This window comes from Myodes glareolus, chromosome X (assembly GCF_982192425.1).
Source record: "Myodes glareolus chromosome X, mMyoGla1.1, whole genome shotgun sequence".
NCBI lineage: Eukaryota > Metazoa > Chordata > Mammalia > Rodentia > Cricetidae > Myodes > Myodes glareolus.
In genome coordinates this window covers 78118857-78133380 of record NC_142053.1, presented here as the reverse complement: position 1 = coordinate 78133380, position 14524 = coordinate 78118857, and the positions used below count along the sequence as shown (strand labels likewise).

The 14524-nt window shown below is 39.2% G+C and overlaps 1 non-coding gene and 1 pseudogene across 1 annotated transcript; one reads left to right on the top strand and one right to left on the bottom strand.

Annotated features, from left to right (window-relative positions):
- Positions 1 to 1309: 1309 nt before the first annotated feature.
- On the top strand, positions 1310 to 1413 carry LOC125389524 (U6 spliceosomal RNA). Its single transcript, XR_007228474.1, has one exon. It is a non-coding gene; the product is annotated as a U6 spliceosomal RNA (small nuclear RNA).
- Positions 1414 to 11474: 10061 nt separating this feature from the next.
- Positions 11475 to 13997, bottom strand: LOC125389237 (large ribosomal subunit protein uL16-like; annotated as a pseudogene).
- Between the last annotated feature and the right edge of the window lie 527 nt (positions 13998 to 14524).

The following is a 14524-nucleotide window of genomic DNA, read 5'->3' as shown; positions in this document are numbered from 1 at the left end:
CATTATCTTCCCTTTCCAAAATATAAATGAGACTGGAGCTGGCTTCACCCAAGCATTTTCCAAATGATTAGATCCCTAAATCCCAGTATCACCTCTGTGGGGGTTACCAATAGAATGCAAAACCAACATTTTCCATCCATAAAGACATCAACACCCAACCACGCCAAGGCCTCGACCTTCTGAGAAGATGAGTGTTCGATGATGTATGAGGCCCGCCTCCTGCTCAGACAGATCCATGGACTCAAATCGGAACTTTTTAAGGGTCATTCAGGGAAACCAATACTAAGCCCAGCTGGAAAAATTCTGCCTGATTCATTAAGAAATCATGAGTAAAGCTTGTGAAAGTGGAGAGTAAGCCTGGGTAGTGGGCTATGAAGGGAGTTGGGGTAGTTTATAATGCCACTCATGTCTGATGGCCAAGACTCAGGAGGTGGGCAGCCCAGGTCCTCCAAACAGCTAGGCTACTCTTCTCTTGGTATTTATGGCTTTCTGCTTCAAAATATTGGATTTCACAAAGCCATGTCCCCACTCCACGCCTCACTCCACCCGTCCAGCGGGTGTGGGAAACAAAAGACTCTATTAGAGATGAGAAATTTTAAAGGTCTCTTGTGGGACTGAGGCTTTGACCCACATGAGACATTCTGTCCATTACCCAATTCCTCTATTATGGGTCTCAGACCTGGACACACACCATGGATCCTGCAGAGGCATGAAAGACCTACCTCTTCATGAGGACAGGAGATAGGAGTTCCAGGCCTTGGCAAGGCAGAAAAATGCCAAGATCCTTCTCTGAACAGGAATGAAGGACAGTTCCAAGAGGCTAATTGTTGTCATAGGGCAGTGTTGGTGCCCCCTTTTCTATGACAGTCAGACTTTCTAGTGCATAAGGTTGGCACAAAGTGTTCCGGTAATGAAAAAGGAAAATTGTTGATTCTGAAGCAGCTGTGAGGTACAAAACAAACAGCATTCCCTTCACTCATTCACTCTTTTTCCAGACAATAGTTAACCGCCATCTATGATGCACAAAGTATAGTGGAGAAATTTAAAAAATACAAATCAGGGGGCCTATTTTCAGAGAAGTCCCATACTCAAAGGGCCATGGTCTTTACAGTCCCACGTACCACAAAGCTGTGTTTGAGAAAAGCCTTTAAGTGAAATGATCAGTTTCTCAATTTGAAGAACCTTCAGAAAGGACCATCTGGGGCAAGGTTTTTGTTGTACAAGTAGAAACACAAAAGAAAAGATAGAGCGTAAGAGTTGGCCTACCCACTAACTAATGCTTCAACAGACTGAAATATTACTTGGTTCTGTGCTCACTTCAGCAGTACATAGACAAAAACTGGAACGACACAGAAGAGATTAAAACGGCACCTGTGGAAGGATTACACACAAATACAAGCATTCCACATTTTTGTGCACAAAGAGTCAAAACATGACACTGCATCCAATAAATTTGTACAATTATTATGTATCAATTTAAACCTTTTAAAATTAATGAAATTTGATATGAAATAATAAGGCAAAGTTTCATACAAATTTTTATGTTCGAATTAAAAGAATATTGGAGTTGGAGAGATGGCTCAAGACAGTTAAGAACTGGTCTTCTAGAGGATCTGGGTTTAATTCCCAGTACTCACATGGCAACTTCCAACTATCTGTAACTCCAGATCCAAGTGATCTTCAGGCTTCTTTGGGTAGTGCACGTAAGTGGTACACAGACACACATATATTATACACATAAAAAAGAATAAGATAATTTTTTAAAGTTTCAAAGAACAGATAAGATTTTTTCTAAAATAATATCATAATGCTCCAATGTATCAATAGCCAGAGTCAGAAAGAATTTGTGCTATAAAATGAAACAATGAGGGCTCTCATCAGAAATCAGGGGAAAGTGCTGTCAACGTCTGTTCTTACTGTGCATATCCATTCCCACATCTTCCCTGCCCCTCAGTCTCACCCACCCTCCCTCATCCTGCCCTAGTATTTTCTATTTGCTGTTTAGGGTGGTTCTAATAATAACTAAAAATGTGAATTAGTAGCATGAGTTTTACACATACCTATGTATATATAGTGTTCAATATCAGTCTAAATATAAATAAGAGCTTTTGACTCATATGAAAAAACCAGCAAAACTGCACAAGTCATATGTTATAGTTTGTAAGTGCACATACAAAAATAAACCCAAAGTTAATCACACATTCAAATTTTAAATGAAACTATGAAAATTTTAAAATTTACTATAAAAGAAAATATCTAGGAATTAAGGCTAAGTTAAGGGGCCTTTGATAGGACAATGAAATCATGAGCCATAAAATTGTTGCTAAATTCTAATTCATCAAAAATGTATAATTTTTCACTCTGCAAAGACCCCATTAAGAAATGGTGAGCCAGAGCCTGAAGATATAATTTGTAAACCATATTTCTGTCAAAGGTCTTATAGTCAGAATGTGTAAAAAATTTTCAAAGGTCGATAGTAAAGTCACAACTAATTTGATTAGGACACAGGTAAATAACCTGTGTTATTTACACATGTAAATGAAGTACATGTACACATATACATCCCTGTGTATGAAGGGATACACCTATCAAGGTTACTAGCCATTAAAAAAACACAAATTAAGTCAAATTAAGTCACAGAACAATATCGTGTGACACCTCTCCGAGTAGCTAAAATGAAATTATGATATCACCAAATACTGGCAAAGATGTGGAGAAATGTGATTCCTTATGCATCATTTGGAACGTATAAAATATTGCAACCATTCTAGAAAAGTTTGGGCTGTTTCTTAAACTAAACATGTCACTACTATTTGGTCTAACAATCACACTTCTGGGTATTTATTTAACAAATATGTGAACATATTTTTCAAAAAAGACTATACACAGATGTTTACAGCAGCTTTGTAATAGTAAAGCATTGGAAAAAATCCAATGGTGAATGTACAAATGAGAAGTTAAACTAAGTTGTAACATGAGGGTCTGCTTGTTGGGGTTTCTGTCCTGCCTGGTACCCCACAACCAGCAAGTCCCAAAGAAAATCACACAGAGAGTCTACATTAGGTTATAAACTGATTGGCCCATTAGCTCAGTCTTCTTATTAACTCTTAACTTATATCAACCCATTATTTTTATCTATGTTAGCCACATGGCTCAGTGCCTTTTTCAGCAGGGCAGGTCACATCCTGCTTCTTTGGTGATCTGGGCAGAACTGGTGAGGAATGGGCTTCCTCCTTCCCAGAATTCTCCTGTTCTCATCGCCCCACCTCTACTTACTGTCTGGTTGACCCACCTATACTTCCTGCCTGGTCAATCAGCATTTATTTAAAACATGATTGACAGAATACAGACAATCCTCCCACACCACTAAGGTCTGTCCATGCCTTGGAAGACTACTTAGCAGTAAAACGAATGAGCTATAAATATTAAAATCTTCCCAAAGGTTCAGGTAGTTAAGCCTAGATACCTAACTAGTGACCCAATTTTGGGCGTCTTGTTCCTGGTCCCTTCCTGTCTTGTTTACTGTACTTCCTGCCAGCCATGAGAAGAGAGTGCTCCTCTGCCACATGCTCTGACAACATGATGTCCTGACCAAATAAATGGGGACAAAAAACACTCAGATTGATTATTCTGAAATCACGAGTCAAAATAAGTCTTTCCTCTCTACTTTTCTTCTTCGTTGTTGTTTTCTGACTCAATAAATTTCATTTATTATTTATTCTTCTCTCATACATTACACCCCGAACATGGCTTCCCTTTTCCCCTTACTCCAGTTCTTGTCCCCAACCTCTCCTCTTTCCCAGATCCACTCCTCCGCTCTTTCCCTTCATACATCTATGAAGCAAACTGTAGGAGCCAGAATCTCAGACTGTGATTGCAATTCTTGGTTGTCAACTTGACTATGTCTAGAACGAACTATAATCTGGAAATGGAGGGCACATCTGTAAAAGACTTTCTGCATAGTTTGAAGTGGTTGAATCTACTTCTAGTCCAGACCTTTGGGGTAGGAAGAAACTCCTTTGTTCAGGATCTTGAGGCAGGAAGACACGGGCCTTTAATCCAGATCTTGAGGTGAGAAGACACACCTTTAATCTGGGCCACATCTACTGCTTGAAGTCCATATAAGGACACAGAAGAAGGAAGGTTTTGCTCTTTGTCTGCTTGACTCCTCTTGCTAGCACATTCCTTCACTGGCATTGGAGCCTACCTTTTCAGGATTCCAGCACATACAGAAGACCAGCTGAGACACCCAGTCTCGTGGGAGTGAGCAACTACTAGATTCTTGTACTTTCACTCACAGTTCACCATTGTTGGATTAGCTGGACTGCAGCCTGTAAGTCATTCCAATAAATTCCATATATATATATATATATATATATATATATATATATATATATATGAGAGTGATTCATTCATTCATTCAATAGAAAGCAACTCAAAATTAACTCAATGGTGCTTTTCATTGATTCTTGTCTCATAAAGATTTGTTTGGACACTTTTTTTAATCTTACTGGTCTTTTGCTTGTATATTATAGCTTTCATTTATGTGTTTTTATGATTATGTGTGTGTGTGTGTGTGTGTGTGTGTGTGTGTGTGTGTGTGTGTGTGTTTCTTGTGCTCTTTCATTTTTTTATTCTGGTTTGTTTGGGTTTTTATTTGCCTCTTTGTTTTCTAAAGAGAGATATGGGATTGGATCATGGGGAGGATATGGAGGAGATGGGTAGAAGAACCCTGATCAGGAGCATATACTTAAATGCTTGGTCTCTAGTTGGTAGAACTGTTTGGGAGGGATTAGGAAGTGTAACTTTGTTGGAGAAAGTGTGTCACTGTGGTCAGTCTTTGAGATTTCAAAATACTCATGACATTGCCAGTGTGTGCTCTCTTTTCCCAATCTGCAGATTAAGATATAAGCTCTTAGCTGTTCCTGCAACCATGCCTTTGCTCCACCATCACATTTTCTAACTCTCTGAAAACACTGGCCAAACTAAAAACTTTCTTTTATAATTTTCCTTGGAAAATATAAGTTGCCTTGGTCATGGTGTTTTGTGACAGAAATACGAAAGTAACTACCACAGATCTAGAAATGAAAGAACATAGAACATCTTTATGGATCTGGTCTACCTCAACCATTATATTTCCCATTTTCATTAATTTACCTCCAAATTTTATAATCTCCTTTATCTTTGCAGCTGAATAGAATTCATTGCTGTATATGTGCCACATTTTCATTAACCATCCTTCAGTTGAAGGATATTTATGCTGTTTCCATTTCCTATGTATTTTGAATAGGGCAGCGAAGAACATGACTGAGCAAATATGCCTGTGGAGCAGGTTGTCAAGTCCTTTTGGCACATGGCAATGAGTGGTGTAGCTGGGTGATACAGTTGGTCTACTCATAACTTTTTGAGAATTCTCCATGCTGATTTCCACAGTGGCTAGCTTGCAATATAGCCAACAGTAAATGAGGGTTCCCCTTTTCCTACATCTTCAGCAGTATTTGCTGTCAGTTGTTTTCTTGATCTTAGCCTTTCTGACTGGAGAAAGATGAAACCTCAAAGTAGTTTTGATTTATATTTCCATTATTGCTAAGAATATTGAACACTTTTAAAGATATTTTTAGCAATTTTTATTTCTTGTTTGTAAACTCTGTTCAGATACATAGCTCATCTTTATTGGTCATATTTTTAGGTGTTTCTATATCCTGGATGTTAAGCCTTTATCAGGTGTATAACTGACAAATACTGTCTCCCACTCTGTGAGTTTCCTCTTTACTTGCTTGATTTACTTCCTTTGTTGTTCAAAAACTTATTAGTTTTATGAGACCCCATTTGCCAACTGTTGAAGCAATTCCATAGCAAATGGAATTCTACTCAGAAATTCCTTTCCTGTACCTATATCTTGTAGGCTATCCTCTATGTTTTCTTAAAGAAGTTTCAGAGTTTCAAGTTTCACATTGAAGTCTTTGAATCATTTTGAGTTGATTTTTATATATGGTGATAGACATGACTCTAAACTCATTCTTATACATATGGACACCCAGATTTCCCAGCACCATTGTTGAAGAGAGTGTGTTTCCTCCAGTGTGTATCTTCAGTATCATTGTTGAATATCAGGTATCTACAATTATGTATGTTTAATACTGGGCTTCTGTTCTGGTCCTTTGATCTACTCCTCAATTTTTGTTCCACTATCACTTTTTTTTAACTAGAACTCTGTAATATAACTTGAAATCTGGTATGGTAATCCCTCTAGCATTATTCTTTTCATGCAGGACTGCTGTGACTATCCAGAGTCTGTGGGACTTCCATATGAATTTTATAGTCTTTTCCATTTCTATTAAGAATGTCATGGGGATTTTGATTGGGGTTATATTGAATCTATACATTGATTTTGGTAGAATGGTCATTTTCACAGTATTCTCCAGGTTTTGAGCATGGGAAGTCTTGCAATCTTCTAATATCTTTCTCAATCTCTTTCTTCAGAAATTTAAAGTTTTCATTGCAAAGGTCTTTCACCTTCTTGCTTAGGTTTATTCTTATGTATTTTTGAGACTATTGTGAGTACAAGCATTTTTTTAAAAAAAAACAATCTTTTTTATTTTACATACCAATCCCAGGTCCCTCTCCCTGCCCTCCTCCTATTCACCCTTCCTTCCCCCACCCCATTCCCTATCCATTATTCAGAGAGGGTGAGGCCTTCCATGGGGAGTCAACAAGGTCTGTCACATCACTTTAGGCAGGACCTAGGACCTCCTCCCTGAGTATAAGTACTTCTATTATCTCTTTTTAGTGTAGTGTGTTTGTTATTGGCATATAGAACAGTTACTGATTTTTCTGGGTTCAATCTGTATCCTGCCACATAGATGAAATTGATCATTTCTAGAACTTTTTTAGTGAAAACTTTTGGATCTCATATATAATATGCCATCTGTAAATACAGACAATTTGACTTCCTATTTATATCCTTTTGATTTCCTTTTATTATTACTCTAGCCAATCCTTCAAGAAGCAGATTGAAAAGAAGTGGAAATTGTGGACATCCCTGTCTAATTCCTGATTTTTATGGGATTGCTGTGAGTTTTTCTCTATTCAAGGCTATAGGTTTGTCATTCACAGTCTCTATATTGAGATAAATTCCTTCCAGGCCTATTATTTCTAGGACTTTTATCATGAATCCATGCTGGATTTTTTCTGCATATATTGAAATAATTATGTGATTTTTATCTTAAGTTCATTTGTGTGATTTATTGCATTTATTGACTTGTATATGTTGAACCATCTCTGCATCTCTGGGATAAAGCCAACTTAGTCACATATATATCTTTTTGAGATATATCTGTATTTGGTTTTCAATTTTTTGAGGGTCTTAAAGGGTTTTTTATGTACAAAGGATTATGATCTTTTTCACTTGGTAGATGGACTTGAATAAGCCATTCGAGGACGATACATCATTTAGTCCAGTTTAATGAAGCCTTTGTCCTCAGCTGCTGGCAACCCATCTTGCCTTCAGATTGCCAAGGAGTAAAAAGTAACACATTATCAGTTTGCTGTTATTTTTTAGAACGTTTGCATCTATGTTCATCAGGGATACTGGCTTTTTGTTCTCTTTATTTGTTGTTGTTTTCTTTTAGATTTATTTATTTTTATTTTGTGTGCATGGGTATTCTGCCTACATGTATGAATGTGTTCCACATGCATGCCTGGTTCATACAGAAGTCAGAAGAGGGTGCTGGATCTCCTGAAACTGGAGTTACAGAGGATTATAACGCATCATATGGGTGCTGGAAACGAAACCCAGGTCCTCTGCAAAAGCAGTAAGTACTCTTTATTGCTGAACCACCTCTCCAGGCCCTTTTGTTGTGTCCTTACCTGGCTTTGGTACTAGAGGAATTTGGAAATGCTCCTACTGTTTCTCTTTGTTTGTTTTTGTTTTTTTAATAATTTAAGAAGTATTGGTTGTAGTTCTTCTTTGAAAGTCTGGTAGCGTTCAGCTGTGACTCCATCTGGACCTGAACTTTTTTTTTAAGTTAGGCTTTTCATTAGTTTCAATCTCCCTATTTGGGTGTGTTCAAGTTGTTGATCTCCTCTTGGTTTAACTTTGTTGGTTCAAATGTTTTTATTTAATGAAGTGCAGGGTTTTTAACTACTCCCCTATACTGTTCTTACTTTCTTAGTGTGTATTGTAATGTTTACCTGTTCGTTTCTTATTAATTTATGTCTCAGCCAAGGGTCTGTAAATTGTGGGGTTGTTTTTCCAATGGACCAGCTCTTAGTTTCATTAACTCTGTATTTTTGTTTGTTTCTATTTCATTCATTTCTGTCCTGTTTTTTACTATTTCTTCCCATCTATTTTGGGTTTGGCTTGTTCTTGTTTTCCTGAACTCTTTAGAAATGAGTTTTTCTCTAGTTAGAACTTCAAGTGCTATATTGAATAGATATGGAGACAGTGGACAGCCCTGTCTTGTTCCTGATTTTAGTGGAATCGCTTTGAGTTTCTCTCCATTTAATTTTATTTTGGTTGTCGGCTTGCTGTATATTGCTTTTATTATGTTTAAATATGTTCCTTGTATCCCTGATCTCTCCAAGACCTTTATCATAAAGGGACGTTGGATTTTGTCAAAGACCTTTTCAGCACCTAATGAGATGATCATGTGGTTCTTCTTTTACAGTTTGTTTATATGGTGGATTACATTGACAGATTTTTGTATGTTGAACCATCCCTGCATCTCTGGAATGAAACCAACTTGATCGTGTGTGGCTTGGGCAGTCTACAGGCATGGGACCAGGATTTATCCCTACTGCTTTAACTGGCATTTTTAGAGCCCACTATTTTTGGAGGGATAGCTTGCTCAGCCTAGGTATAGGGAGAGGGACTCAGTTCTGCTTCAAAGTGATGTGTCAGACTTTGTTGACTCCTTTGGGAAGCCTTATCCTCTCTGAGGAGTGGATGGGAGTCTGGAGTGGGGAGAAGGTGTGGAGATCAGGAGAAGGGAAGAGAGAGGGAACTGGGATAGGTATGTAAAATGAGAAAATAATGCTTTTAAAAAGATAGATTTAACAATAAGGAGAAAAGAAATAAGTTTTACAAACTCATTAGGGTATCTTTTTTGTGCTCTTTTTGAATTTTTCTTAATGTGGGCACCTAGAGCTACAAATTTCCATTTTATAACTATTTTAATGTGTTCCAGAAGTTTTAAGAAATTGTATTTTCATTTTATTTTATTTATGTGATTTTTTATTTTCTTCCTGATTTCTTCTTTGACACATTTATTATTCAGTATTGTTTAATCTCCATGTGTTTATGAAATTCCTAGTAAAATTTAATTCTTTTACACCAGATAAAATGCATGGAGTTATCCCAATTTTTCTAATTGTTTGTTTGTTTGGTAGGTTGGTTTTGGATTAGTTTTGTGTTCTAATATATTGCTTATTTTAAACAAACTTTTATTGGATGTTGAATAAAATCTTTTGGCATTTGGGTGAAATATTATATAGTTGCCTATTAAGTCCATTTGAGTAAAGGTAATGCAACATGAAATGAAGATAGAATTGAAAAAAATCAATGAGAAAACTCAGGGGAAAGCCTTACCAGTAAAATGGATCAAACAGAACACAGAATAGAAATTATACTTCTCAGTGAAAGAAATGATGAGTTAAAAAAGACATATCAAAGGAATATACATGAACTTTGATACAACACAAGAAAACAAATCTTTGGATCATAGGCATAGAAGAGGAAGAATCAAAGGCATAGACAAGATCATATGTGTCATTTAATTCCAGTGCCTTTCTGTTTTGGGTCCAGATAATCAGTTCATGGAGAAAGTGGGGTATTGAAATCACCTGCCATTATTGTATTGCTCTTAATCTGTATCTTTACTTCCATTGGTTTGCTTCTTAGGAAATTGAGTGCATGAGATTACAGTGACTTCTTGACTGTTCCCTTGACCAGAATGGTAGCCTTCTTTACCTCTTCTGATTAATTTTGTTTTGAAGTCGATTTTGTCAAACAGTAAAACAACAGCTCCTTGCTTCCTGGTTTCATATTCTTGGAGTACTTTTCCCCATCCTTTTGCTCTCAGGTAGTGCCTATCTTCCAAGGTCAGATGTGTCTCATGTAGATAGCAAAAAGAATCTTGTTTCTAAATTCATTCAACTAGCCTGTGTCTTTTGACTGGGAAGGTGAGGCTATTAATATTTGAAGTTATTATTGAAAGGTGTGTGTTGATTGCTGTCATTTGGGGCTTTTGTTTATTTTGTTTGTAATCTTAGTCCTAATTTGTGTTTCAGTAATTATATCTTAATTTGTTTTCTTTCTGTGGTCTCTTGGCTATGATTATTCCTCTCCTCAGTCCAAATTATTGCTTTCAGTATTCTCTGTATTACCCTATTTGTATCATGGAAAGTTTGTTTTTCTCCTTCAACTATGGCAGATAATTTTGGTGGATAAAGTAGTCTGGATTGGCATTTGTGGTGTTTTAAATGTTGTTCAGATGGGATTTTTTTCCTGTATATGTAACCTGTGACTTTTTTCTTGCATCTTACCCTTTCCCCTTTTTGTACATCTAGTGTTTTGACTATAATATGGAATGTGAAGTATGGTTCTGTCTACTTAGTGTTCTGTGTGCCTCTTGTGTATCTTTCAAGTGTCTCTTTTCTTAATCTGGAGAAGTTTCCTTTCATTATCCTGCTGAAGACATTGTCCGTGCCATTGATTCTTCTTCTATGCCTATGATCCAAAGATTTGTTTTTCTCGTGCTGTGTCAAAACTCATGTAGATTCCTATGATGTGTTTTTTTAACTCATCATTTTCTTTCACTGAGCAGTATAATTTCTATTTTATTTTCAAGTCTGGATATTCTGCGTTCTGTTTGATCCATTTTACTGGTAAGGCTTACTTGAGTTTTCTCATTGAATTATTCACTTTTTTAAATTCTACCTTCATTTTAGCTTGAGTTATCGTTGGTGTTTCTGTCTCTTTATTGAATTCAGTTTTCAAATGCTGTATTGTCCTCCTAATTTCATTCAGCTGCATACTTTGGTGTTCTCCAACTTCCATCAGGAATTTGTTCCTATCATTTTAAAGTTCATTTGGACATTTGTTCATGTCCTCTTTTTACTCCTCAAGATGTTGGAAGCCCAACCTTGGTGATGTGTAAGAGTCTCCCAGGTTGCACCAGTTTTGGTAGTATGAAAGCTTCAGGACTGACAGGGTCATGGAAAAAAAAACTGATGTTTGGCATTGTGAGAGGTCAAGACAGACCACTGGTGGAGGTGCAGCCTCAGTTGTAGTAGAAGCCCCAGGAATGAAGGGGCTGTGGATGGAGGCAGAGGCTTGGCACCATGTGTCAGAGTTGGGGTCCCAGAAGAGAAGCAGGGAGAGGCTAGTGATAAAGGTACAACATCAGTTGGTTTGGAGATCCCAGAATATCGTGTATAGGAGAGCTCTGTGGAAGCTCTCGGGAAGGCAGGTCTCACCACTTGTCCAGGCCATGATTAGGGATATATTTGACCCCACAACCATGATGAAAGAGTTGCTTCTCAACAACCATGTCTTCAAATCCACTTGCATTAAGCTTGGTGAAGTCCCACTTCTTTGAGATGTGGAGCCCCTGGAGGACAGGGAACTTGAACTTGGCTCTACACACAGCCTCAATCACATGTTCCTTATTCTGCAGCTTGGTGTGAATGGACATGATTGAATGAGGAAAAAAATAAAAAGGGCCAGGTGCTGGTGCGCACCTTTAATCCCTTTAATCCCAGCACTTGGGAGGAAGAGGCAGGTGGATCTCTGTGAGTTTGAGACCAGCCTGGTCTACAGAGCAAGTTCCAGAACAGCCGGAACTGTTACACAGAGAAACCCTGTCTCTAACAAAAACAAAAATAAAAAACAAAAAAAGGAGGAGAAAGTTTAAGAGATTTTGAAATAATTTGCTTGTGCAGTGGCAGAAGTTGTTATAATCTGCAAGAATTTGGAACTCAGGTATGCCATTTTTGGTCATGGACCTATACTAAGGCCAGGCCATTTTCAGTAAGACAGCAATGCTTTAAGAAAAGGTCTGAGTCTGAGAAATGAAATTAGTCCAAGGAGAAAGGGTCAAGAAATAAATTCCGCCATAAGGAGGGTTCCAATAAGTTCCAAGAGGCAGCTAAGAGACAGAAAACAGTGTAGCCATAAGGGACAAGGAGGATCAAGCAGGAACTCCATCCAAGGGAGAGTCCCAGTATCAGAGAAGCCACAAGGGCAGAGAGAAGTTTCAGGACTTCCAGGAGGGAGCTATAGACAGGAAGGTCAAGGTCGCAGAGGCCCAGAAGAACTTAAGGAAGCTGCAGGACTTAGCAGGCTACTCCTAGGGGGAAACAAGGAAGCTAGCGATGTACAGGCCCAGGAGGGCACAGCAGGTAGCTCCAAGGAGAAGGTGGCAAGAAAAGGGTCACAAACACAGAAGTGTGTATAAAAGCTATGTAACTTAATAGCCAGCTCCTAGCTGAAGGCAAGGAAGCTGGAGGAAAGAGCTGAGGAGCCATGAGAGAACAGAGGGGCTAAGTGCTGTGGTAACAAGAATTTCAATCTGGGGCACCCCCAAGTAGACTCGGAGACTTGTCAGGGAGAAACGTCCCAAATCACAGAGGAGAGGTGGCGCTTTCCATGTGATAGTGGCCCAGAAGAGGAAGCTTTCTGGCACACAAGCGTGGCTTTTGTAGTAAAAGTAGACAACATAGGGAGCCCTGGAGCAGCACTTGTCCAGCAGAAGGGGAGAGACCAGTGGTTAGAAAAGATAGAGGAGCGTAGAGCTGAAGAAGTGCCCTGGGAGAGGCTCTGAGAAAACGGAGGGTTCCAAGAGAGGGAGAGGAGCAAGAGTCTTAGTAAGCAGAATTACCCACATGGTGTGGCCCCGAAAGATGTAACACAGAGATGCTCACATGGTGGGTGCCCCAAAGTGGGCATCAGGCTCCAGGTTCCAGAGAGAGAACACTTACTGAGTAGGCGAGGAGAGCTGAATGGTTAGATAAGCTGGAGGGAAGAAGTACCTACAGACGTGGACTCTTCAATCAAATGCGGTGGCTGGCAAAAGCCCCAGAAACAAATGATCCATACATACCGTAGGAAAGTCAGATCGGCAGCTCAGCTCAGAGAGCCTGAGTTCCCTTGCAGGAACTCATGCCGCTTCTGAGTTTCAGCCCCAGATGAATGGAAAGAAACAAAGAAATATAAAGGAAGGATATGGCTGCTCCTAGGTATCGTGGAAGGGAAAGTTTATTGTAGACAAAAAGGAGAGACATAGCCAGAGGCAAAGACGTCCGGGAGAGCCCAGAGTGAACATGGCGAGACTGACCTGGACGGTGCGAAGAGGTGGGGAGAGCAAGAGATGCGCTACCAACCAAGAGGGGTGGCCTGGGCCAAGAGACTGGCCAAGAGGGCAAAGGATTAAAAAGATGGGTAACCAAAATGTGTATATTATATAAGGAAAAGCTTCTGGGGGAAGGGCAGCCCAACCTCTGGGCTAGAGAGGATGAGGTATGCCAGCCATACCCTGTAATAAGTATTGACTAAGGGATACTGCGAGAACCTGGTGGCCAGGTCCACTTTAATATGTTAAGTAGGCACCTCAGCCATTTGTCATATGGCTTGAGACTTAAGAATAATGACCTGATCACTGTGCCCTGGGGCTTTCCAGAGGCACCACAAATGCCTCTCTGGAGCCTGACAGCCCCAGCATAGGACATCTTGCTGACGCAAATGACATGGAAAGGGTGGAGCCTCACTTTGATATGAAAGCCATCCTTGCCACAACTCTACCATGTATTTGTTGGCACAAGTACAGGTGGCCATCCTGATCTTTGAAGGAGAGTTACTCTTATTTATCCAACACGATGTGGCAACAAAGTGGAAATCCATCAACATTTACCTTCCTCCGTCCCAAGTTAAAACTTTGGATCTCAGCATCAGGAACACATCAGCAGAAGCAAGACTTTGGTTATGGCTTGTTCTGACAATACCCATTTCACTGGACAGTGGGGGTGGCCGATGAGAGCAATGGAATTTTTGGTGGCATACGAAGGGAAAAAGACACTCATCTCGTCTTAATCACAGCCAATTCTCATCTCTAGATAACCAGAAACAACATATTCTTAATTCAGAACATCACACAAATGACCCTGATAGAGTCTTTGCTTCGCTCTGAAACTTCACAAGCCAGGCCTCCATCATCCGTACCGCTCTCAACACATCTATGTTCTGATCTCCCAGGGAATAGCCTACTAAGCTTCAGGTACTCAGTGGCATTTCTAGCCCAAGGGTTTTAGAAAACCCTTCCACCGTCCCCCCAAAGACAATATGGCCAGGTCTATCACAGCAATAGCACGTTTCCCACTACCAATTTCTGTTCTAGTTTCTTGTTACTGTGATGAACACCATGGCCAAAAGCAAATTGGGGTGGAAAGGATTTATTTTGTCTAACAGGTTACAGTCCATCACACAAGGCATGATCCTAGAGGCAGGAATTGAAACAAAAGCCATGAA